Genomic DNA, 5,572 nt, shown 5'->3' with positions numbered 1-5,572 from the left:
TCGGTGATACAAGCAAATGCAAGGTTAGAAAAACAAACTATTCTTCACAAACTGAGTAGTTGAGGAAAGTTCAGTTGAGCATTCAAGAGGGCACTGGATGATTGTTTAAATAAAAAGGTGATCAGGCGTATGTGGGGAAGGCAGGAGTATGACTTTAAGTTCAAATGCTCAAAGAAACACTCCATCTATGATGAGCTAATGGTACTTCTCCACACGCTTACAATTCTGAGATTCTATGAAATCTGGGCAAGTTATCGATATACTCATTGCCATTTAGAGTAATGCAATATAATCTGATGTAAACATATACGGTTCTAAGGGATTTGACGATTTAGATGTAGAGAAGATGTTTCCCTTTCTAGAACTTGGGGACATATTAAAAAGAAATATGAAGGATCAAATTTTCAAAATGGTGTTGAGAAGAATTCTATTCTATCAAACAGCTGATAATCTGCATGTTTTTCTGATCCAGCGGGCAGTGGTGACATTGTATTATTTCGGACTGAGTTAGATTCTGGATGAAGAGTCTTAAAAGGGCATCATGGAAATTAGGATAGTGAGGTTGGGCACATAATCAGATTTGCTGTGGTCTTATCAAATGTCAGAGTTGATGCAGGTTGGGTAAAATTGCCTACTGCTGGTCCTAATGCACACATTCAAATGAAATAAAATGAAAGGAGAGCCATATCATTAACCTCGAAAGTACAAAACAGAAGACCCGTTTATTTCCCATACTAAATCTGTATCAATTTGGTATTAAAATACAGGAACGTATTATGGTCAATATCAATAAATAATTTACAAAATAGAGAGCTCAGGTCTGCCATTCTCCATTTCCCAGATTATAGATATGCAAGTAGTTACCATGAATTATAAGATTAGTGGAATTAAAAACTATCCATATGGTGTTATATTTCTGTTTTCTTACTTTATAACTGCAGCAACAAGCCAGGGGGCGTTTGGCAAAGAAAGAATGTGTTGTAAAATATTTACAGACAACAGATGTGACAAGATAGACGGTGGACAAATTAACAATACAGATGCCAAATGTAAGTAGTAATTCAAAATACCATTAAAGATATGCATGATTAAATAGAGTCATAGAGTCATAGAGATGTACAGCATGGAAACAGACCCTTCAGTCCAACTCGTCCATACCGACCCGATATTCCAACCCAATTTAGTCCCATCTGCCAGCACACATCAATATCCTTCCAAACCCTTCCTATTCATAGGAATTGTACTAGCCTCCACCACTTCCTCTGGCAGCTAATTCCATGCATGCACCACCCTCTGCATGAAAATATCTTTCCCTTCTCACCACAAACCTATGCCCTCTAGGTATAATTCGCTGTCGAATTAGTCTTCCCTAAATGCATCACCTCACATTTGTCTGGATTGAAATCAATCTGCCACTCTCCAGTCTATTTATATCCTCCTGTATTCTTTGACAGTCCCTTATAGTTTCTGCTACTCCACCAATCTTCGTGTCATCTGCAAACTTGCTGACCATGCCAACAGTGCCCTCTTCCAGATCATTTATATATATTACAAACAACAGTGGTCACAACACTGACCCCTGCAGAATACAATTGGTCACCTTTCTCCATTTTGAGGAAATCCCTTCAATTTCTACGCTCTGCCTCTTATTGCTCGGCCAGTTCTTTATTGACCTAGCTAGAACCCTTGAAAACCATGTGACTTCACTTTCTCCATTAGTCTATCATGCGGAACCTCATGAAACGCCTTACTAAAGTCCGTATATACAACTTTGGCTATTTATCCTATTCATGCCACTCATGATTTTATAAGCCTCTATAAGGTCACCCCTCAGTCTATGACGCTCCAGAAAAAACAACCCGAGCATATTCAACCCCTACCCACAGCACAAATCCTGGCAACATCCTTGCAAATCTTTTCTGAACCCTTTCAAGTTTAGCAACATCTTTCCGAAAGGAAGGAGACCAGATTTGCACATATTGTTCCAAATGTGGCCTAATCAGTGTTCTCTACAGCGGCAACATGAACTCCCAAGTCTTGTATTTAATACTCTGATCAATAAAGGAAAGCATACTGAACGCCTTCTTCACTCTACTATCTACCTGCGACTCCACTTTCAAGGAGCTATGAAACTGCAATCAAAGGTCTCTCAATACTCCCCAGAACATTACCATTAAGTGAATAAGTCCTGCTAAGATTTGCTTTCCCAAAATGCAGCGAATTGTATTTATCTAAATTAAACTCCATCTGCCAGTTCTCAGTCACCAGCCATCTGATCAAGATCCAATTGATAACGTTCTTTGCTGTCCACTACACCTCCAATTTTGGTGTCATCAGCAAACTTACAAATTATACCTCTTATGCTCACATCCAAATCATTTCTATAAATGATGAAAGGTAGTGGACACAGCACAAATCCTTGTGGCACTCCACTGGTCAAAGGCCTCTGTCTGAAAAACAACCCGCCAACACCACCCTCAATCTTCTACCTTTGAACCAGTTCTGTATCCAAATGGCGAGTTTTCCCTGCATTCCATGAGCTCTAACCTTGCTAACCAATCTCCCGTGGGGAGCCTTGTCGAATGCCTTACTGAAGTCCATATAGATCATGCCTACCGCACTTTCCTCAGCAATCCTCTTTGTTACTTCATCAAGAAAAAAACAAGTTTGTGAGACATAATTTCCCACGCACAAAACCATGTTGACTACCTCTAAATACTCCTGAGCTATCCAAATACATGTGCATCCTATTCGTCAGGATTCCCTCCAACAACTTGCCCATCACCAACGTCAGGCTCACTGGTCTATAGTTCCCTGGCTTGTCCTTATCACCTTTCTTAAACAGTGACACCACGTTAGCTGATCTCCAGTCTTCTGGCACCTCACCTGTGACTATCAATGATACAAATATCTCAGCAAAGGAATCACTTCCTTAGCTTCTCACAGAGTTCTCGGGTACACTTGATCAGGTCCTGGGGATTTATGTGAAGCTTTTTTTCTTCACTGATCCCAGAAGACAGTCAGCGTATGTAAAACATTGTCCTGAAGACCGGCAGATCTGTTGAAGTCCAACTAGTTTATTTGCAACTCACAAGACAAGAAGGCTGTTGAGAAATATTTCAATTGCAGAGGTGTTAGTGGAGACGAGCACAAGAATATAAACTGATCTTGATGTTGTCACACAGAGACCCTTTTCCTTGACTTGCCTCTTTCCCTAGCTTGAGCTAACAGTGCACCTATCCACCATGTTTTGACCTTTGACACTAACCCTTTCTGATACTGATCCTTTTCAAGGAATTCCAGTGTTGACCTTATTCTGTCGTTCACAATCCTCTGCGATTGAAATCACTATCCAATCTACCAGAAAATCAGTAATTGCTGGCGAAATTCGGAAGGTCCTGCTTCACCTGTGAGATGAAAGCAGAGTCACAGTCCTCGAAATGTCGACTCTGACGTTTGCTGAGTTTCACCAGCGATTTCAGTTTCGGTTTACAACCTTCAAAACCCATATTTCCGGGTTTTAAAACGTTGCACTGCGCCGCCCGGGAATCGAACCCAGATCACAAGAATGGGAATCTTGCATGATACCATTACACTAGCGGCACATACGCGATAGGGCGGCAACTCACTTTACTTCAAGTTGCCATTTCCCGACCTGCTTTCGATTTCGATGTGTATTTAATTTCATTTTTGCCAATTAGCTTAAATTTTAATATGCAACCAATAACTCCCTTCACCCATTTCCTGGAAAATAATCATGTTCCGTTGATCTGATAACATTGTTTTATAAAACAGAAACTGCGTCATTTAATTCGTCAGTCGTTATCAATATGAATCGCAAACTATGTGGTCGTGCTATTATTTGCAGGTGTCATAGTGGAAACAAAGACAGACATTACACCAATTTTACTCGGCGGTCTGGCGTTGATAGGTCTGCTCATTATATTCTTGACAGTTCGAGTGCTGCGGGGAACTACAGGTTTGTATTTTCGCTGCATGTAAGCAAACGTGACCATACAGTACCCTAATCCAGATACGTCATTGATTTTAGAGACGATCTTTGTATTTAGCACCATTTCAATGAGAGCCGGGACACGAAGGTCCGAAAAGTGTCGAACTATTTAAGGTAGATGGGTAGAGAGCAAGACGCGAATGCAACCTGGCTGCCTTCCAAGCTTGTAATGGGTTGGCGCTCTGTTGTAGCGTGCATTTCTGCAAATTTCAAGGTTATAGATTCAAGACCACAAAAATCGAAGCGGGCGGTACTGACTGAAGTCCGCGCTGTCGGAATTACTTATCTATTTTTGAGAGGAAAACTCAAACGCAGCCTCTACTTAACTTTCTGGGGCGGATGTGAATGATCCGTTGATGCAATGTAGAAGAAAAACCAGGCCCTGTCACGTGTCCTGACCAAATATTAGCCCTGAATCAATGATCCACACAGAGATTGGCTCAGTGTAGCTTTGATGTTGCTCCGAATTTACTGAGAGCATGTTTCCTTCGGTACAATAATGATTTGCAAGGCTCCAAGGGTTGCGAAATGGTCTAGGTTTGTGTTTTTTTCTAATCTCCTGGCTGCCATTGAACAGTGAGTTCTTGCGTTGTAACTTTTCTGCCTTTCTGCAACCGACAACAATGCCGGTTTCAAATGTTATTGGAAGTCGGGAACGTAAAAAGAATCTTAAATAGCCCTGGTTCCTAAAGCATTAATTTTGAACTTGAGATTACTGGTCCAGGTGACGTCATCGTCACCGCCTCCCTTCTAATGCATGCTTATGCATTGAGAATGCATTGAAGGTTTACCACATTGATTCCAGTGATGGCTGGACTGACGAATGAAAAGACACTAAATCATTTATAGCTGTATTCACCAGAGTGTAGAAGAATGTGAGGGGATTGCATAGAAGCTCAGAAAATTGTAACAGGGCTCGGCAAGGTATTGTATTCAGTCATGTGACCTGGACTTTGTTGACAGGCCAGCATTTATTGTCTACCCTGAGATAGCCTTGAAAAGCTACTTGTGAGCTGTTTTCTTGAACCAGAGCAGTCCACACAGTGTACGTAGGACACAATCCTTTTAGGGAGGATATGCCAGGATTTTGACCCAGCGATAGTGAAGGTAACAGACTTCAAAGTCAACATACTGAGTTGCTTCGATGGCAACTAATGAGGGTGTTTCTTTGTATCTGCTGCCCGTGTCCTTCTAGATGGAGGTAGTCGTGGGTTTGGAAGGTGCTATCTTGGACGAATTTATGATGTGCATCTTATGAAGAGTTCAAACTGTTGCTACTGAATGCCAGTGATGGAGGGAATTGATGCTTGTAGACATGATGCCAATCAAGCAGGCTGCGCTGTCCTGGATGTTGTCAAGTTTCTTGAGTACTTTTGGAACTGCACTCATGCAGGAAACTGGGGAGTAGTATTCCCGCACACTCCTGACTTGCACCTTGTAGATTGTGGGCAGGCTTTGAGGAATCAGGAGGCGAGTTACTCAACACTGTATTTCAAGCCTCTGAGCTGCTCTTGTATCCACTATATTGAAATGGCGAGTCCAGTTGAATTTCTGCTCAAT

General features: G+C 41.6%; 1 non-coding gene across 1 annotated transcript; it reads right to left on the bottom strand.

Moving 5' to 3' along the window:
* Nucleotides 1–3,534: 3,534 nt before the first annotated feature.
* trnag-ccc (transfer RNA glycine (anticodon CCC)) lies at nucleotides 3,535–3,605 on the bottom strand. Its single transcript has one exon. It is a non-coding gene; the product is annotated as a tRNA-Gly (tRNA).
* Nucleotides 3,606–5,572: the final 1,967 nt, after the last annotated feature.

The sequence above is a fragment of the Hemiscyllium ocellatum genome, chromosome 35, assembly GCF_020745735.1.
Source record: "Hemiscyllium ocellatum isolate sHemOce1 chromosome 35, sHemOce1.pat.X.cur, whole genome shotgun sequence".
NCBI classification, from domain to species: Eukaryota; Metazoa; Chordata; class Chondrichthyes; order Orectolobiformes; family Hemiscylliidae; genus Hemiscyllium; species Hemiscyllium ocellatum.
This window is presented reverse-complemented; position numbering and strand designations above follow the sequence as displayed.